Source organism: Cyprinus carpio, chromosome A6, assembly GCF_018340385.1.
Source record: "Cyprinus carpio isolate SPL01 chromosome A6, ASM1834038v1, whole genome shotgun sequence".
In the NCBI taxonomy this organism is placed as follows: Eukaryota; Metazoa; Chordata; class Actinopteri; order Cypriniformes; family Cyprinidae; genus Cyprinus; species Cyprinus carpio.
Window position 1 is genome coordinate 651,221 of NC_056577.1, and position 22,595 is coordinate 673,815.

A 22,595-nucleotide genomic window follows, 5' to 3' on the forward strand; every position below is an offset into this window, starting at 1 on the left:
ACATTTGGCCCTGACCAAATTTCTGGTGAAAAGACAAATGTAGACAGGTTTGTGATCTGAATCATGATTGGATCATCATATCCACATTGACAGGTCAACGTCATAGAAACCTCACCCATTATCATTATGTCCCCTATCATTTCCAAGGGCTTTAGCAGAAACTAGACCTGAAGGCTCTTTTGTGAATAGACTAACTTGCAGCTGATTGGTCGTTGCATTCATGTGCCCAATTCTGATTGGCTAAAATGTTCAATGCTGCAAAAGTTCATGCTGAGGATCACCATGGAGTAAGAGCTGCATGGATCGTCAGACCAGGTGCCAGAGCTACAATGACAGCGAAGGGGGCTACAACCGGCTACAGCGACCTGGTGCGAGGGAGAAAGCTGTGGACAGTGAGAATGGGGAGAGGAGCTCTGCCCCCTGCGCCATGGCTGAGGGTGAGCTTTTTTTGGATCATGGGCTGTGTGGCTGTGTGAAAGTTCCTGTTCCCACGTCCAGCTCTGTGAGTGCTCCTGGTCCCAAGTTATGCCCAGAGTCTCACAAATGCAACCCCTCACCCACCCATCCTCTCCTGCCTCCTCCACCTGTGTTGTCTGGCAGCCCCTCTGCTCGCCCTCAGCCCACCATCAATACGATGCAAGCTCCGCGGGTCTGCCATCGTCACAGTTGCTGCAGAATCCCTGGTCTTCTCCTCCAGCCTCTGAGACCCAGACTCTGCCTCGGCTTGTTGACCCAGCAGCTCCACCATGGTTCACTTGTCCCTCTGGCTGCGCCTTGGTCTGTTGTTGACCATCCATCACCTCGGAACTCCCACTCCTCTGGCTGCACCTCGTCGGACATGTCACAACCCATGGACAGTTTGTGTGTGTTTTGCTCCCCGTGACCCAGTTTCTACCTCTTGTTGATTGTGTTAATTTGATTCCAGGTGTGTCTTCTTAGTCCCCTCGATTAGTCCCTCATTATCCTGTGTTGATAAGCCCCAGTCCGTTCAGTTAGTGTTTGTCGGGTCTACAGGTTATGTTTGTGTGTCATTCCTCGTTCCTGTTGTGGATTTTCCCCTGTGTTTGTTCATTAAAGGACTGTTTAATGCTTCTCTGCATCTCCTTCATTCCTTCCGGCAGCGAATCGTGACTACCTTCCATTCCATTTTTACTGTGCATTTGAGTGTGAATACTGTTGGTTTCTATTGCATTATTGTATTGTATTTTTATTTAACTGTTTTTTACAGTGTACTTACTGAAAACACGGGCCTCTGCTCCAACACATGCTCAAGATTTGAGGCTATTTTTTTTTCACTCTTGCTTGAGTAAATGTTTTATTTCAAGGTTTTTTTTTTTTTTTTTTTTTTTTTTTTTTTGAAAGCTAAAAGAGGAGGAGGATAAGCCATCCATGAAAGAGTAACAAAATAACCACACAATAATGAAAGGCCACTTTCACGTGGCTGTGGCCCAGCTACACTTCTGTGCATAAATCATTTTAAACTACATACCTTATTTTGAGCTTGTGTCTGAATGACAGTGAGGATGAGAGAGAAAGCAACAAAAAGAAATGCACGTGGGCTCTCTCTCTTGAACAAAAGGTAGAAAAAAAGCCTTTGATTCAGAACAAACCTGTCTAATGAAATGATATGCAACTCATTTGACAGTGCACATTCACAGCCTCATCGGTTTTTTATATAAAATTGTGTTTTGAACCATGTGCAAGTGCTTCCATCCACTAAATAATACTATGTATTAGAAGGATGTGAAATGTAATACTTCAGCCACTTCTGAAATACAAAAGATATGACATTATGTTTCAATCTCAACATTTTCACAGGGAAACTAATTAGCAGGACTCAGCGAAATGAAAGTTATATAAAATAGCTGTCTATTCATACACATAGTGTTTTAAGGCAGAATTATAACTGAAATAGAGCCACATTAGCAATGATTAGAGTGCACATATAGGCAGCAACTCTCACTCACATTTGAAAACAAAAGAGTTTATCATTAGCATGATGCTAACCCTTTAAAAAAGTTTAAAGTTAAAAGTGGTTAACTAGTATTCAAGCCTGGTAAAACTGGTTAATCTAGATAGTTTTTTTTTTTTTTTTTTTTTTTTGTGTGGTGGTAGTTGTGGTTTTAGAGGGGTTTTGGATGCTTTGAGAACAGTTGGCTGACTAGTGAAAACAACAACTTAGCCAGGCCTGGAGAGCAACTAACAGTGATTTCTCTTGTTCATACAAATGATCTCTTGCTTTTTCTTGTTTGTTCTTCGATTATCCGAAACAGATCAACATTAGTGGCAACAGTTTATGTTGGTTTTTGTACGTCATGTATAAAAAAAAAAGCTAATGCTATGTCATGTTTGAAAATAATGTACAACCCTAAACCCTACCTTAAACAAAACCAATAATCTCTTTTATTGTGATTCAAGTTTTATGGACCCATGGGCTCAGCATTCAAGGATTCAATTCAAGGATTCAAAGGATTCAAAGCGTCTATTGTCATATGCCCAGCGAGGAAAACAAGTTTCCAAGAGCAATGAAAATTCTTACCTTGCTGTCCAACAATGAATGCCAAGACAGAGCAAAACTATACACAAACTGTACACCATACAAACTATACACACCATACATACATACAATATACTGTATATATATAATATATGCGAATGTGCAGAGTATTAACTTGTGTGCAAAAAATAATAGTGCAGTAATGTGCAAATTGATTGCAACTACATGATAACAACAACAGCAGTAACAGTAACGTGTGCAATCTGAGATAAGGCTACATGAGTAATATTATCAAATATACAATGGCAGTCTTCACAACTCTGTGCAGACGGTTGCGGTTACTGCCATACCACGCAGTGATGCAGCTGGTCAAGACGCTCTCAGCTACACAGCTGTAGAAGTCTTGAGGATCTTAGGTGACATGCCAAACTTCCTCAACTTCCTCAGCCTCCTCAGAAGTACAGCCGCTGTTGTGCCTTCTTAAACAGCTGGGTGGTGTTGGGATTTCTAGGTGAGTCCCTCGCTGATCTGGACCCCCCAATTATTTAAAGCTGCTCACCCTCTTCACGTCAAGCTCTTGGATAAACAGTGGCTGGTGAGTTTTCCTCTTCTCCTTTGTCTTGTCCGTGTTGAGGGTAAGATTGTTGTCTTCACACCATGTCACAAGACCTCCCTCCTCTAGGCCGCTTGATCCCCACCAGTGATCTGTCCTATCACTCCGGTGTCATCAGCGAACTTCAGTATGATGTTTGTCCTTGTGGGAGGCAACACAGTCATGTGTGAACAGTGTGTAGAGGATGGGACTGAGAACACACCCTTGTGGGGTGCCAATGTTTTTGTTTATGACTCTCTGAATGTGAGGGTCACGCACCCACTCTTTCAAAACACTTCATGATGATTGGAGTGAGTGCTCTGGCCTGTAGTCGTTCAGGCAGGTCGGGGGGCTCTTCTTGGGAAGGGGGGACAATGTTTGTGGTCTTGAAGCAGGTTGGGGACGGGTGCTGCTCTGACTGAGGGAAAGGTTGGATGGAAGCTGGCACATCAGCCAGCTCCGTAGCATGAACTCTGAGGGCCCATCCTGGGATGTTGTCTGGCCCTGCTGTTTTGTGCAGGGGCTGATTTTCTTGTCTTCAGCGCTTTTTGTGTACCACAGCTGATGAGAACAGTAGGAGGATGGGAGGGGGGGTTGAGTGGTCGTGAGTGTGTGTGCCTCTGTGTCAATGCTGGAGGTCTCGAAGCGGGTGTAAAAGGTGTTGAGGTCATCCAGTAGGCTGTCTGAGGAGCTGATAGTAGTGTCCGTGGTGGGACTTGTAGTCTGTGATGTGCTGCATGCCTTGCCACATCCATCCAGCGTCAAGCATTAGAATAGAAACTGTCCAGCTTCTCTCTGTACTGTCTCTTGGCTGCTGTAATGGCTTTTCTCAATTTTTGTTGCCTGAAGTAAATGCAAGAGATCAAGCATGCAGCATGTGGTGTACCTGACTGTTTATCCAGGGCTGTGGTGTACCTGACTGTTTATCCAGGACTTCTGGTTGTTAGTTCTGATTGTTGTTCAGTTAGTGCAGTGCTGTACCAGGAGAGCTTCCGAGCAAGTTTTACTATGGTTAGAAGAGCCCTCAAATGGCGCTAATTATGTGACACAATTGTGAATTTGTATTCATTTAAAATCATGCAATATGTTTTTGAGTCATAACATGATAAAAAATGCATTGCCAAAAATCTTTTATAATCAATAATCTGCATCTTTGATCATGATTTTTGTAAAAATAAATACAAGTTATTGGTGTTTTACTGCCACCAGTGTATATTTAAGCTGGAAAACTGCATGCGAATGCTAAGTATGTTTTTTTGGCTTTGCAAAAATCTAGGTAGAGATATGTTTTATTCCAATGTGTAACTGCCATAATATTGAACAAACAAGGTATCTTTTGAAATAAACTTCATCAGGGTGCAGTGATACCTAGGCAGCTCACTAGCTTTTTGAACACAGCCAATGTGTGACATTTGTTTAAAGACTCTCTTCTCAAAACAAAGCAGCTCTCATACTCCCCCAATAGGCCCTTCATATGTTCTTCGCTAAAAAACCCCTTGAGTTAACAAATGAGGCTTTAATTGAATTATGCATGTTAGGAGAGAAAGAGGGTCTGAGAAACAAGGACTGGGAGGGAGATCAGAACGTCAGATGGTATCTTCCATCACAGATGCTTGTGTTTGAAGGGCAGGTGGCAATTCGATGGCTCCCATTTCATTGCCTCAGGCTGGCCATTTGGCGACTCCGCATCTTCTAACAGCCTGTTGAAATTTCTTGTTACGGTTTGGCACATGGCACTTACATCACACACACTCTCTGTAGTTGAGAACACATGCTCCGGCCCCCAACACATCTGGCAGCCTCTCTTGATTATTTTGCTCATACCAGATGTGGGTGTTAATGCCAGGGTTTTCTCTAAAGGTTTCCAGTTGCCGTATGGCAATTTGGAAAACGGATATGCTGTTTCCTTAGAGGTAGCATTACCCATTACCAATAAAATATATCAAGGGAGTAATTTTCTGAAGAACAGATGGGTTTCTATGTGTAATATTTCCCCCTGATTCTACACAATTTAAAGCTTTTAAAAAATGTGTTTTTGAATGTTTTAGATTTTAATTAAAAGGATAATGAATAGCATAATAACAACAACCATAATAATAATAAGAAGAAGAAGAACGAAGAAACAACAATAATATATTTTACAAGCAAAAAGTGATGAAAAATCTAACCAGGGACAATAATCAAATATAAATTCTAAAAAGCAACAGAAAATAAATATTTGTAACATTCTAAATTATATTTACACATGCATATTCCTTAAAAAAAATAATGTGGTTTTAATATTCTTGTAATTAAAAAGAAAGAAAAGATGGGCACATAAACCCACACACACACACACCCACACCCACATCACACACACCCACACATTAGATATATATATATATATATTATGTGTATAGATATTATATATATATATATATATATCTTATTATATATATTATATATATAATACTCATGACAGCAACCACAACACCAAGTAATGGGGATCTTTGCCTTAGCAAACACCACCAAAGAGAATTCAAATTAAAAACTAAAATTTCTGAATAATATATGATTAATATTGCTAATATTCTTCTTCATATATAGAATTCAAAGCCTTTTAAAATCTGTTGTTTAATTTTTATTGTAACTTACAAAAAAATGCAAGAAACAAGGTATAGTTCTCAATTCTTTGACAGGTTTTTATTACATGTTAATTGTTATTAAATGTTTCCATTCATTAAATGAAGAAATGAAGAATACAAAAGCAAATAATAATAATGATAACGCTGATGATAAATGCTTGCCTTAAACACTACTCCTTAAAACATTACTACATTTTATTTTATTTAATAATGTGTTTATTATTATTATTATTATTATTTCTACAAGAACAACAACAAAAAAAAGAATCTACAATAACAACAACAAAAACAATATTATTATTATTATTATTTGTAATTAAAAGAAGAAAGAGTGTACACTATAAATGCATACAGATGACTTCTACGGCATGTTTCACCTGCGCCTGGAGGCTTCCTTAGATCTAAATAAATGGTTTGCTGAGGTTTGCTCACCACTCCATAGCAGATAAAGGTCATTTGGCTCGTTAACTCTTTTCCAGAGAAACAGCCTTTGAGTCTTTGAGGTCTGATTTCAAAACAATGTGCAGAGCCATGTGAAGGTTAGGAGTGAGGCTGAGCTTACCGTTTTCCTGCTTTAATCAGTTCAGCTTCTCTCCTAGCTTAAACATATCCTCTGCTAGTCTGCTGTACCGGAGGCCTTTAGAGGAGATGATAACTTTTAGTACACTGACACCGAGCTTTGTTCCACTTTTGTGTTGCACAACATGTGCATTGTGCACAATATGTTTACAGAGGGAAGTCTGAACATTAAAGCTAAAATTAAAAAAGTTTTTTGATTTTGAAAAAAAAAAAAAAGTATAATGTAAAACAAATAAGTAGCATCTAAGATTCTGAATTATTTCTGGGTGACTAATCAAATCACCCAAATTTATGATATTGAGCTCCTACGAAAAGACAAGACACACACAGGTAAAAAAGACACACATGCAAACACAGAAGAGTCTAGAGGTGGCTGCAATACATAAGATGGTGAATGTGCTCATATTCTGGACTGCTATTGGCACAAATGAAGTAGACTGGTTGTTAGGTGGAGTTTGATCACTGGCAACGTTAACAAATGATGGCCTGGTCTCAGAGGGTCATGATCTCCAGACATCACAGACTGCAGCTGAACTGAAGATATTTTAAGATAAATGCAACAGCAAGCACAAATGCTTCAAGCTGAGATGGTGTCATTTCTGTTGCCATTAGCAGTGCCAGTTAAACTTACCAGAGACCAATCCTGAAGCGCAGACAGGCCTGGCTCCAGGGCTCAGGGAAAACATGATGGCTCATGGCTCAGTCCTTGAGGAGATGTGAACAAGACGAAATCTTCTGGTTCACTAGCCCTAAGCCCTTAACCACTACTTCCACCACACCACTATATTCTTATATGTCTTACATCATTCCCCTAATGTAAGAATTTGCAGCTATCTAAGAGGGTGAATCTTACAGAAAACTTCACTCCAAGTATAAATCCGTAAAAATAAGTCAAAATGTATTGTGTTAATATGAAGGAATTTTACATATTGGTTTTTTCACAGGTTTTTTTTACCTGTGTTTTAAATTCTCGGTTACTAGATGTTATGTTTTAGGGTTAAAATAAAGTGTCCATAAATGAATGATGATGTCCTGGCTGAAAATGACCAGTATCTTTTAAAGGGGTCATATGATGCGGTTTCAATTTTTCCTTTCTCTTTGGGGTGTTACAAGCTCTTGGTGCATGAAGAAGATATGTAAAGTTGCAAAGATTAAAGTCTCAAATCCAAAGAGATTTCTTTATAAAAATTAAGTGGGTCAAACCACACCCCCGGCGAACACGGCTCTCAGAGACCAACGACGCCCCCCACATCTCTACGTCACTTCACTAGTGGGAAGTTTGCAGGTGAACGCCGCCCAAATGTTCACGCAAAGAAGAAGGCAGAACGTCTATTCTCTCTGTTGGCCGCAGGCACGTCCATGTTTGGGTAGTCGCTGGGTGGTTTTCGTTGAGGTTAAACTTTTTTTGGCCTTCCCAAAAGAGGACATTACTAGAAATCATGGTTGTCTTTCAACACTGTTCCAGACCAGTCCAACCCAAATATTTTGAATGTGTCTGATGCGCATTTTATGGAGTATGAGGACGTTTTCCCTGATAAACCAGTATCCTGCAATTGCGTCTGTGGCACAACGTGGTTTATTATACAAAGTTGGGTCTAGCTTTCAAACTTTTGCCAAATAGGACATGTCCCTATTGCACACTTCTGGATTCTCTTCTCTTCATTTTCACCAGCCTGTTAGTTTACGTTTTTTTTATAATTTATATATTCACCGATAATAGAATTGAATTTGCCAGTGGCAGTGTACTTCAAAACAGCCCAATGTTTTTGAGCAGTTACAGTGAGGGTAGTAGCTAGGCTTGTTGCTTCTCAACAACAACATGCAACAAGATGGTTTTATTTTGTTACCAACAGCTAGATGCTACGGCAACGCAACATGTAAAAGAGAACTTATTGAATAAGTCGGATTATAATCAGTATATTATTCCCGCATTGGAATGCAAACAAATGCCATCAGTTTGTTATGGATTTTATAGTTTTGTCTCATCCTAGTGATCGTCCCGGATCGCAGATACAATAAATCATTTCTCATTTAACCGGATCTTCTTACGTGGGACCAGTTAGAACCAGTTCACCAAATCTATCTGAATTCGGTTTGAAAATTGGTTTGCGTTTATTAAAGCCAAATAACATTACAGTTATTTAAGTTGTGTCTTTCACGAGCAGAAATAGCTGGACTGAGTGCCGTCTATCCTGAATGGGAGACGGCATAGGTATGTTAAGGGGCGTAACAGTTTTCGTTCATCTACGCTTGAGGCATTCGGGCCAATCACAAAGCCCTGTAATAGCTGGCCAATCAGAGCACATAGGGGCCAATCGCTTTTCAGACCAACTCAGCTTTGTAACAATCAGCCATGTTTCAGAAGGGTGGGGCATAGAGGATGTAAACTATAATGTACATTATATGGAAAACCGTTTTTTATCCCCTTTTTTTTTTTTTTTTTTTTTTAGTTTTTTTTTTTTTTATTTTTTTTTTTTTTTTTTTTTTTTTTACCTTAAACCACATAAACAACGATTGCATTATAACCCAAATACACAAAACAATGTTCGCTTTTTTAGCATGCCATCATATTAAATTAAAATTAAATTAAATTAATTGCATATAGCAGACGCTTTTATCCAAAGCGACCCTTCTTACAGTGCATTCAGGCTATACATTTCTACCTATCATGTGTTCCCGGGGATCGAACCCCTAACCTTGCGCGTGCTAACGCAATGCTCTACCACTTGAGCTAAAGGAGCACTAATGACCCCTTAATTTTTTTCTTTTTTGTTGGACCATGCAATATATTGCACTCAAAAAACCATTAATATCAAATTATACACCGCATAACATTTCAGTCTAGGTTTAGGCTTGGTTAATATACTTTTTGCATTGATGGTCGGCTTTAATGTTAATGACAATTAAAATACCCCCACCCCCGCACCTCTTCCTAATACAATATTACCTAAAAATCAGTGTAATACAATTCATTTAAATGAGAGAAGATACAAAAAAAAAAAAAAGAAAAAAAAAAAAAAAAACTAGTTATGTATAAGAGTGTTTGCTTGTTTATTTTGTTTATTTATTTTTATATTTATGTTATTTATTTAGTGAGGGAAAATTGGGTGGATTTATTTCACCGTTACACACTCTTCATGGGAACAGATTTAGGAGGAAATTTAGCATTACACTTATCGAGCTGTTTGGACTCTTCATTGTGACAGCAACCCATTCAACTGCAGAGGATTCACTGGTGGCAAGTGATGTCAATGCTAAATTTCTCAAATCTTGTTTAGCTGAATAAAACAAACTCATCTACATCTTGAACTTATCTAATGGTGGGATGTGTGCTGTGTTAGCAAATTTGCATTTTTGTGGGTGAATTATTACCTTTAATTTTGTCAAGCTGGCTTCAGTGATGGTTTGCCTCATTAGCTGATACGCCCTCAATAAGTCCCTGAATACCGGCCCTAACAGTAAATCAGGACATGAATCACATTATATGTTCTCTCTCATTCAGTCACCATGGATACGCAGAACCAAGCACCTGTAGTTTTTCACTCAGGCCAGAGTTGGGGGGCTGCGCAACACCTAGGAACGGCGTCAAACATCTAAGAAACATGAGATAAGAGAGCAGCACCACTTTCACATGCGATCTGCTTCCCGTGTTCTACTGGACTCAAGTGCCATGTGCAAATTCTGCATCTTTCACCACTTAAGCCCCGGCACATTTGCCTACAGCATCTTCATGTGTTTTTGCTGCAAATGCAGATGTTTCTCTTTACCTTTTTCAAAAAAAATCAAGAGAAGAGAACGGAGGGTGGGCCGTGTTGAATGATGACACACAGAGGTCTGGAGCTCGGGTCCACATTTCCGTCGAAAAGTGGAATGATGGGTAATTGCACAGTGCAGTAATAATTCCTTTAAGTAACCTGCCCATCTTCTAACTCACTACTCTCTCTCTCTCTTCTCTCTTTCTCTCTCTTACAATTCTGTACACATCCCTTGTCCATGTTGCCGAAATGTAGCTATAAATGGGGCTTGTTAAAATATGGGGCTTGAACTCGCACACATGTTTGCACACATGTGTGGGGCACGCTTTGCCTTACAGAAGCATTTTTAAAGGTACTGGTGTGCTTTATCGTGTCGTTGACGTCGAGAGGACGTTTAACACATCATTCCATCACACCGGAGAAATGCAGAAATATTCTGCTTAATTGAATTTGCCTTTACGCTTTTTAGCTCAGTGCCTCAGTGCGTTTACTGTTTAATTAGGTTATTAGTATAGGATGTGCGAAAAATTGATTCTTTGTCCATGTTAAATTTTGAGGAGAGTGAAGGACGTATCAAAATGAAAAATGCATAGTGCTATCTCAGTGAGGAATGATGGTGATAATAATTTGATGGTAATACTTATGCCTGTAGTGGTGTATTGGTCATGTGCTTAATGGCGGCAAAGTTTTGGAAAGTGACAGACTTTTGTGATTACCATCAGCCAAAAATAGGATAGCCCTTCACATTTGTTTTGTCTGTGTTTACGATAATAGAAATGCTGCATTGCAGAAATGGTTTTCTTTTTCAATTAGTTCCTATCACCACATAATCACTGTCTTTGGTGAATGTGTGACTGTAAAACACACATCAGCTTTTACCATTACCAGCAATATTAAACAATGGGGCTTTGATGTATGAAGCCATTGTCTGATCAGGAGTATACAGTTACCATACATGCTACTATTAAGGGATTCACACTTATTGCTTTAACTCTGCTACCATATCAGTTACTGTCTAATTTATTGTAAATAATTTTTTAAACTTTTATCTGCGATATTGTATCATCATTTATTTATTTTTCAGACGGGTTCTAGTTGCATATGTTTCAGTGTTTTTTTTTTTTGTTTACAGAATTATGTGAGCCTTTTTATTGAGATGAAAAGGTATAATCAATAGAATACATATACATACTACAAGTTGCTTTCCACTGGCTCCAATAGATAATGTAGGGGGGTTGTTTAATGATCCAGGATAAGGTCAACTACATTCTTATTTTAGAGACAGAACCTTGAGTATAAGAATATGAAATTTGGTTACAGATTACTGATATTTATATGGTCAACAAAGATGACACAATCTCCTGATAACATTTATAAATAAGTATAATCAAAAAGACGGGTACATAAAATGCATATTACATAACCTTTTCATCCTCTTTTATTTTACTTTTACTTTCTTGTATTATTTCTAAAAGTAAGTAAAGATTTCACGCTAGCACAATGCATATGTTATACCATGACCCTGAAAGTTGGAATAAGTTTACTACTAAACTACATTTTAACTGTTCTTAAGAACATTGTTTTATATATACTACAAACATACTATGGTTTATAAAAATATAATAGCAATATTTGATTTTCTCGGCATGCTTTTTGCCTCTATTCATCGTACTGATTTAGCAGTTTCGTTGTTTCTGCTTGCGTTCACCACATTGATCTTGTCCACAATAACGTTACAAATCGTGGTTCCTTGACGATGCAAAACCAGCATTAAAGTTCATCGCACTAACCTTATAATGACAGAGATCGGTTAACAATAAATGTTCCAAAGTTCCAAACATAGACAGTCATCTATATGGTCTCACAGGGTTTAGGAGATTTTCAGACCCCGGCGGGCACCTTGCACACTTTTGCCTCCAGAGCACACATATTGATATCTCAACCTGCATGTATATTTGCCCCGTGAACTGCATCTGGACCTCTCGAGCCTCATCTACGACAGAGATGGAGCCTGACACGGCAATCGGTGCACCAGACCTGCTGATAAGGTCCTGTTCTCCTCAATCAGGCTGCTGGGAGATCGTATTTGGGAGTATGCTAAATTATTAACTGACTTTACAGTGGCCCGCATCCGTATGCCGACGCAAATGTGACTTGGTCTTCCGCTTGTGCCTTATCGTACTGCTTAATTGGAGGATCTTCAGGATAGGGTGTGGGTGGATGCGCGAGGGCAGGGGAAGGGCGTGCGACAACAGATCCCCCCAGTTAGCTCGTTGGCTTGGACAAGCGAGGGGATTTGTCACACAGCACTGATCATCCTCAGCTACTGAGGGGGGGCTAGTAAATACAGTGTCAGAGCGTGTGCTTTCAGCAAGTGATTGGGTGGTAAAGTGACAGAGGGCGCAAAGGCTATCCGTTCGTCCCTTCCGTGCTGAATAGGGAAAGTATCCTCACATCCTCTTCTTTGCCGAAAAATGACTGAATTTCATTATGCTGCTTATGGCCATTAACGAGTATAAGTTCTGTCAGTTCGTAAAATTCATTGAAATTACCCTGTCATGAATCATGTTCTGGTCAGTGGACAATATGCTAATGAAGATATGGATGACATCCATGAGCGAGATGGGGAGAATAAAAGTTTCCACTAGCAAGTGAGATCATTCAAACCTGCATGTCCTCCAATACACAAAAATAAAAAAAAAAAATCCACTGTCTTATTGTGGCATTGTGTCATAGTCAAGTTCATCATAATTTCATGAGTTTCTTTTTTACTTGGGAACACACACAAAAAAAGTTAATTCCACTAGTATTTAAAGTACAATAAATAAAGTAACAATAAATAGTTATTTAAAAGTATGCTAACCTTAAAGTGTAATTTTTTTTTAGATGTTATTAGTACTTTCCTGAAGGGAACGGCCTCCAGAGACGTTCTGTACCAGCCAGTTTCCTCCTGAGAGTATATATATGCAACTATTTGAATGGAAGAAGAAAGGTGCTGTCAAGCCTCCAAAATGTTCACAAAGCACTTTGGACAGGAATCATAGCCACATGATTTTTCCCCACGAACAATACTATGGTTTCAAAGACTACATTTTTCTATGTGTTGTATCTTGTCATTTTTGTCTTCAATAGTATAGTTCACACCCCCCAAAACTGAATGAATGAAATGACATGAATGAATCGCAATGAATGAATAGCTAGAATGTATAGATAGATCTAAGGACAGATAGTCTAGAATATGTTCAGTAGAACGCAGCCATGTTTGATGGTCCCTCCCGATTAATTACATAGCATGTTGTATCCCGACTCTCCCCATAACTAATGGATTGTCCTCTTCTAACGCATTCAATTAGTTTCGCGTTAACCATAGTAACATCACCTTCATAAATATATTCTTGTTTGGTCACGAGATCAACAGAAGAAAGAGAGCCTTACACGGGTTTTGATATAACTAGAGTAAAATGATGACAGGATGTTTTACTGTTTTGTTGGTGAAACTAGCGGCCTTGTAAGACGTGATCCCCATTATGGAAAAGACTGCATAACAGTTTTTTCTTTTCTATTGTTGTCCTCTTTCTCCGATTCCACGAAGAAGAAAAGGACAATCATAAACGGTTTAGAATACCACGAGGATGTGTAAATAAAGACAGAATTTTGTTGATTGTTCGTGCTTGACCTATTCTTTTAATTGGGTTACTAGCCCACACTGCGAAAACACAAGAACTCATTAAATAATAAATTAGATATTCACTTTACATTTCTCTTTACACTTTGGACAACAAAGGAAGCCAGGGGAAATCAAAAAAAAATAAACAACCGCATGAAAATGAGGGAGTACCCCCGAGTGATTTATTCTGGAGGAAAATTATCTCCCCCAGCGAGCACGAATGCAAGAGTCTCCCATGCATAGATTATGGATCCATAAATTGCTCTTCTTTACTGAATCATGCATCAAACAAATGTTGTGTGAGGGACTGGAGGCTTACTAACACACACACACACACATATATGTATATGTACATATATGGTATATATATTTAGGATCTATATATATATATATATATTTGATATATTACATCATCAGAACACAAGTCATTGTCAATAATAATACAGAACTCTAAATAATAATAATAAATAATATATACTATTAGTGTTACTACTATTACTACTACTACTACTACTACTACTACTACTACTAGACCACTATATTGCATGCACTACCTAATAATTACTAATTTCTCACAATATTTGTCCTATGTTTTTTTGTGGCACACTGAATTCATAACTTCATAAAACGCAGGCATCCACACACACATATGCTTGAACACACAAGGGAGAACCGCCTAAACAGTAATCAGAGGGAAAAGACCTCATGAAAACAGAAATAAAGATGGCCCAGGGTACTCATTTCCTGTCTTTGATAGACCCACGGATGGATATTAGCGACACATCATAAGTAAAGCATAATCCTCTCTGAAAGCAATTGCTTTTCAAATATCACTGCAGGAAATGCAGAAAAAGCATAGCTGCTCTATCAAATACAACTTTACATTTACATCTATTTATACCTGAACTGATCCTTAAATAAAATGAAACCCAGTTTGGGTGATCCTTTCAGCAACACCATAATAGGTCATGCATTTTCTGTTATTTCAATCGACAGTTATTTGAGGAGGTAAATTAAAATATTCAATGTAAAAGTATTGTCACTTTGCAGAATATGTTAGATAACATACATATGTAATTGCAGTCTTTAGATCATTGATTTTTAAGGAACAAAAGTTCTTATTATTTAGCTGTTTTCAGTTAAAGAAATAGTTCACCCCAAAAAAAATTAAATATGCACACTCATACTCATGCCATCAAAGATGTAGAGTGTTGTTTTTTTTCCCTTTTCATTGAAGCAGATTTAGAAAAATGTATCATTGCATCACTTGCTCACCAGTGGGATGCTCTGCAGTGAATGGGTGCCGTCAGAATGAGAGTCCAACACAGCTGATAAAAATCATCACAATAATCCACAAGTAATCCACACCACTCGTCCATCTGTGAATGTCAAATTATTTATGTGAAGTAAAAAGCTGTGTGTTTGCTGGTGGATTACTGTAAGGTTGCACTTTCATTGCTCAGGAGACTGAATGGAGTTCTCACATATACTTTTTTTAAATATCAACTTGTGTTAGTGTGTTTTTTCATATAAATTAATGTTTTTCATTAGCCATTTTTGTTTTTTGAACTCATCAGCACCTTCTCTATTTAGTTATGTACCATGTCATTTGCAACTGTAATGGTCACTTGCCACTTATAGCTCATTATCACTTGTCTGCTGTGCTGTGTCTATTTAAATTCCATGTCATTTTCACTGAAGCAGGTCACTTGCTATTAGTGGTGTAATAGTTCAGATTTCTCATGGTTCAGTTTGCATTACTGTTCAGTTGTCTTGGTTTCTGTTGTTTATACAGTTAATCACTGTGGCAGGGTGAAGGAGGACACGACTCGAGGATGAAGGGTAAGTTCCCCGAAGGGTGGATTTTATTAGAGGTTACGGGTAGTGAAAATGGCGTTGGCGTGAGGTGGCTTGGTGCTCGGTGTCTCGGCTTCCTCGTAAAAGAGGGTGCGCTGGTGAGATGCAGTGTGGGTCCGTGCTTTCCCGTGGGTGTTGGGGGCTGGCGGTCACACGCTGCTCTCTGCGGGCACAATGAAAGAAAGGGTTAGCCGAGTCTTGCGGAGACAGTACCCCCCTCTGTGTTCGCTTGCCGGGTTTATAGAGAGCAGCGTTTGCATGGGGCGCAGTGTGTGTGGCCGCTCAAGCCCGTGATGAGCAGGTGCAGGTGCGCCTGCCTCAGTTTCCAGGGCGACGCTGGATTTGAGGAGCTCGGGATTCCACGCGTCACAATACAAATAACTGATATTCAAATTAATCATTTTATCCACACTTTTACAAGCATACTGTATGCTGCTGCAAACCACAACATTAAAATTCACAAAGGTCAGGACTTAATGGTATATACAACATAACATACATTTGAGGTCAGTAAGAAAGTCTCTTATATTGAGGTTGGATTTTATTTTATCAAAAACAGTCAATATGTGAAATAATATTAGAATTTGATATAACTCTTATCCATTGTAATATATTTTAAAATGTAATTTATTTCTGTGATGAAAAGCTTAATTTTCACTAGCTAAAATTACTCCAGTCTGGACCGTCGATTTCATCCTTTAGAATCTTTAAAATCATAATAGAAATCATAATAGAAAGTTCAAAAGAACATTTCTACACACGAAACAGAACTATTTGTAACATTATAAATGGTCTTAACTTTTATTTCTTCTTCTTACTTTACTTTTGAACAATTTAAAGTCTAATGAATAAAAGTACAAAAAAAAAAAACCCTGACCCTAACTTTTAAATGGTTTTGGTGTATAATATCACATAAAAGTACAATTAGAATTAACTCACAGTTCATAATGACCACATCTGTTAAGCTCCAAACATAAATCCAAAAATAAATACATAAATTTAAAAAATAATGCAAAAAAATATTTAAAAAAGTAGTGCCAGCATTCCTCAAGCAAACAGTAAGCTCATCAAAATTCTTCAAAATATCACATTGTTTGCTTTACAGAAGAGCATGCATGAAAGTGAGTAAACAATGACTTTGACTTTTTATTTTAATATTTTTTTCTTTGGTATTTGCAGAAAAAAATATATTAGACTGCATCATAATATATTAGACTGGATATAGCCTTATTTCAGCCTTGCTTGCCACCTATACAGGTTTTTTTTTTTTTTTTAGTTAAATAAAATATTGCTACAATTAACAGTAGCTAGCAAAACTACTTGATCTAATGAGATCTCAATTTTGCAAGGAATTTAAAGAGAAAGGGAGATCCATTACTGACTTGTCTTCAAAAAGCTCATCTACTTCCACCCATCACTTCAAAGTCAGCTTGTCTTGCGGTGCATCCATTTCCGTGGCTCCTGATATGCTCTTTTCACAAACCAGATCAAAGTCGGTCCCAAAGTTTAAGAATTGGCATTTCTTCAAGACAGCCACAGTCTAGAAGGTTTGGAAGAGGAAATGAGAGAGAGAGAGAGACGGGAAGAGAAAAAGAGAGGAAAAAGGTCTGAGCATTGATTTTGTCAGGTCTTGTTTCCTCTTCCTCACATCTAGAACGTGAGAAATTGTGAGAGCATGCTCCCTAGAGCCATTCTTGCAAGATGCATTTAACCGCATCTGTCTTCCCACATCTCTCGCTGAGCAAAGCCAGTTATCTTTTTTTATTTGGATATATTCATCACCCCATCAACGTGAGACAAAAGAGTCTATTTCCACCCGGTGCTGCTTTCACAGCTTGCTTTTTAAACTTCAGGGTTGTCAGAGACAAAGAGAGTAAGACTGAGAGAGAGCGGCTGTGATTTCAAGTAAAGACACAGCACCAGAACTTTTGTGGTCCCCACTGGCCTGCATACAGGAAAAGACATTTTAAAGAACTGGAGTAAAAAAGGAAAGTTCAGGGCAATTCACAAAGTGAGCAGACGGAGACGGAGGCAGAGATGCAGATGTGGAGAGTGAGCAAGGGGCCTGGTGTTTCGAAATTTTGGACACACGGTAATCATTAATGAACAAGGTTAAGAGCAGCAGACGTCTGTGTTACAAGGGAGCTTAGGCATTTAATTTTATACCACCCAGGTTCCATCTGAGTCCAAGGACGTTCACATTTCTGTGCCAAAACATGTCAGGGTTGGAAAGGAGTGAGTGAAAAACTCAGAAACACTCTACTGAGGAGAGTCCCAGTCCACAAATTCCAGTGCTAACCAAAGGAACAACATCTGAAGAACGAGGGCAGGCATGTACTAACCAGAGAAGGGCAGATGTGTCTGGACTTCAGCCATTGGACATCATGGCCAGTGATGTCTGGGTACAGTTTAAATCTGTAGTGCATTGGATGGTGCAGAGGTAGAACATTTCTAAATCCCTCGATGGTTTGAGCATTTAAAATTGTTTTTTTTTTTAAATAATGGCTCTAATAAGTTTTTACAGCTTCAAACCAGAAATACTCTATATACTACAGCACAAAAGGAAAATCACAGTAACTTGGAAAAGTAATTAGCTGTATATGTATCTTGCAATGATAAATTATGTATTTCTCTATCTGTATTCAAATAGAATAAGGTGGCAAGGTCAATTTTATTATATACACTATTTATTGTGACCTTACTGAATAAGAATATTAACTTCTCAAAAAAAAAAAAGAAGTTAATAAATCAGCATATTAGAATGATTTCTGAAGGATCATGTGACACTGAGACTGGAGTAGCCTATTGATGCTGAAAATTCAGTGTTACGTCACAGAAATAAATTACATTTTAAAACTCTATTAAAATAGGAAACCAATGTCCCCCTCAATGTCTATGGTGGTTATGGCATTGTATAGCACCCATTGTGGCAATTCAGAGAAAACCTAGAAAACTATTTTCTGAAGTCAAGAACCTTTAATATCACCACAAGAATCTCTATAGAAACCAAATATACTAAAAACTTGTGCTTGATATGAAGAGGGTTCTTTGCCGAACTTAAGTACTGACAACAACCAATCAAATAAACTTTTTTTTTTTTTCAAGAGTGCACTCATGTCACTCCTTGGGAACCTCTAGGCATATTGTTTGACAAATAGCTTTTATTCAACCAGGCAAAGAGGTAAGGCATTTAACAGGAAATGCATTTGATTCATCTTCATAAAGTGAAAGACATGCCAAATATCTCTCTCTAACAGCCATCATTTACAGAGTTCCTTTCGTGAGAATCTGTGGTAGAGAAATCAGTCTGATAGATCGCACTCTTCAGTTTAGAAAAAAAAGGTTAGTCTCAAATAAACTGGTAACTCTCATGAGTACCTTTTTCTCATCTTCATATAGAGGAACATACAGTATACAGCAAGTTAGGGTGCTGGTTTTCAGACAGTTTAATATCAGGAATGACCTGCACTAGGCACATACCTGTAATGAGCTTTAGATATTCACATTTTTTGCTGCATTGAGACACAGTTTGCCATCACTCGGGGCCTAATGGGCACATTTGTTTAGATTTGCCAAACGTATTTATTTACTCTTGCAGGCAGAGAGTCTCTGAGGTGCGTAAATTAAACACTGACCTTGAGATGGAAATTCAAAGGATGTGAGTAGATAACAAATTAAATGTGGGGTAGGGAGAGGAGTTCAGGATGAGTATGAAACATTATTCTGACACCTATATTTCAAAAATTCTTTTTCAGTCTAGTTTTTTTGCTCAAACATTTGAGGATGCACAAACAAAAAGTGATGGACACCTTTGAATTTTGTAACTTTTGCATGCACAGCGCACTCAGCACTGTTGGACAGTAGTCACAGGACACATCGGAAGAAGGCTGTGCAGCTGAGCCTACACTTTTGAAGCAGAGCAGAATTACTGAAAAATAATGTTTAAAGGGCACATTTGTTTTGACCTATACTGTGAAATCAACTGCAGCTGTTCTTGTATTTGTCCAACACCATTTGTACCCTGAACAAAACAAGTTGAAAAATTGTTATTTGAGGTCATAACAATGTTTTTAAATCTAAAACCTTGCTGAAAACTAAAATTTCTTAATCCGGCCAAAGCTAATTTGCTGGTTTACGCTGGTCTACTGGTCTGGTGTGCTGGTTTTAGAGGAGTTTTAGGCACTTTTTTAGCTGGTGAACCAGCTTCCCTATTCTGGGATAATATTTATTTAACATATAAATATACATTTTTTTTTTTTTTTTTGTGTCCTACAATACAAATCTTTGGGGTTTCAAATTAATTTAGCTCACCAACATTCTTCAGAGTATCTTCTTTTGTGCTCAACAGAAGAAAATGCAACAATAAGAAATGAAAGAATGATGGTGAGGAAATATGACAGATTTTTTGTGGTCTTCGGAGGGTTGCACATATATATAAGGTAATATATTGTGACCTTTGAGAACTTTATGCATTGTGATGGATCATTGACGTATTTGGTGCAGACTGACACATCTACAGAAATGCCATGTCCTGAAGAAGAACTTTAAACAGAAGTTGAACAGTTATGGACCAAAGTTAACTTTTAGGGAGCTGGATTTTGACCTCCTGCTCCCCGCCTCTGTGAAGACAATTCAGGACATAGCTCGAAAAGCTGAATATGCATTTGGCACTCATAAAGTTGCAGTCCATTAGCTACTGTAATTTAACAACACATTCTCAATTATACATTTTCAATGACAAAGCGGAATACAGCAGGACTTCAGTAGGATGTGACTGATCCATGGCAGACACTTTTAAAATTGCTAATCTCAAAACTTTGATGTTGAGAGTTTGCCGAGGTAAACCTCAGCACAGCTGTCATGAATTAGATTCAGGGGATCCTTTGATGGTTCCCCAAACATCGCTTTTTTATTCCAAGCCAAAGCAGGTTTAAAGTAAGTTTCTCTCTTTTCATGTGTCATGTCCAGACCTCTTGGCGTAAGTCCTGGCCTTTACACTTTATTATAGATGACAGATAAAAAAATTATTCATTAATTATATAAGGTTAAGAAGAAGAGCAAGATTAGTTTCACTGCATTTACAGACTCGCGATCTGAATGACCAGCTCTCTGATGGGAAGTTTTCAAACACTGGCATTGTTTCATTTAACACTGCCAGAACATCCTGCAGGGGACCTCCGAGTTGGAACTTCAAACTGATGAAAGCTCTAGAACACACTGTGATCAATTCTTTTTTCTGCTGCTGTTGTCTGCTCTCTAGAGGAGGTGGGATCATCCAAAAACAGTTGTTTATCTCTGCGTAGGCCCCAAGTGAACTCTAAAGTTCTTCAAAGTCAACATGAAATCAAAATGGACTCTATTTACTTTCATGACACATGCTTCTTGATATTAATGTAATGATTAATAGGTTCCAAAGAAATAAAATGTATGTCTTTGAAATCTTGCAGCAAAATGCAATAAACTCTCTGCTGCTGAAACTGACATTACTTATCACTGCCTAATCACACTCAGTCAATTCCCATAGCATAAAATTCAGTCCTTGCTCGTTACAATGGTTAGCTTGGGTCAGGGTAAGCCCTTGGTGGTAGATGCCTCTAACCACCACCCCATACTATGGCTGAAAAAAGCAGTCACCTCCCACAATCTAACAAAATAAACACAACTCTTCCGAGGTCTATCCCACCTTATTTTTTGTATACGACATGGTGTCTGGGTGGCAATTTGGAAATTTTAATGCCGTCTTGCGTTCCGGGGTCATTTGCTTCCAGTAGTATTTTTTACTTCCACAATGGAAAAAAAATAGCTGAGTAAAAGCAGGTCTCAACAATAAACAAGTAGACATGCTTTCAAACAAAGCATGGGTCTCCAGGGTCCTCCTATATTGTAACAACGCATCTGCTAAAATTCATTCACCTTGTTTGTCTGTCTATGTGTCTCTTTGCACAGGTCGCAGGTATAGACCCTTTTAATATGGTATTACATATTTAGATCCACTTTAATTATTAATTGCTATCCGCTGCGAAGAAAGACTTTGAAATAGTATAACCACCACCTTATGAAAACGCATCACATATCCTACATTTAATGATTTAATAAAAGCGTTAAATTAATAGTGACAGCTCCTCTTTAAATGATCTTGTTATACATTCTCAATCCCCATTATCAGACCTGCTTGCGTTATACAAAAGCCAAATTTATATATTTTAAAAACGACTTGAGAACACAGTTGTTTGGTAGCTTTTTTTGAGGCAAAAATGCTTAGGATATCACACACTGTATGAAAATATCATTCCTGTGCATGCTGATACAATGTGCGCAATTTAAAATATAGATTCACTTGGAGTGGAGAGGAAAACTTTCACTCACTTGTCGAACTCACAACCGGGAGTGTAACTTGAATGCTGAAGAATCAGTCAATGTGTCTCAGAGACCTCCAAAAAAAAAACAAAAAACAAAACATCTGTTCAAACAACCTTTAGTTAAGAACTATTCGAGGCGTGATGCCACCCAAAGGTAGTTTACAAGAGAACAAAACAAGAAGTTTAAAGTTAAAAGAACTAAAAATAACTTAATTAAACAAAGTGAATGCGATGAGTACTGTGCTCATTGATCTGCCGATGACATTACATGTATTACCTTCATGTGAGTTGCTGGTATTGAAGTCAACTGGTTAGGAGTGAGATAAGATAGGTGACTTGTGTAGATGTGCGTTGCTTCCCATATCCAAGCCTTGACACCTCTGGCCCTGTGAGAGCATATGGCCTGCATTATCGCCCACGGGGTTTACTGCTATATGTTTCACCACACCATTACTGATACAGATGGGGACCAGTCTTTTGGCAGGTTTTCACATGATGTGAACGTGCCAGGTTCTATTTAGTTTCTCATGCTTACCAATGGAGAGGCTCAGGGATGATGGAACTCTAAAATTATTAAAAGCATTTTCTGACATATTCAGACTTTCTTGTGGTCAGCATGGACAAAAAGGCCAATTAAACTCACATAGCTGAGGTGAAATAGCTTT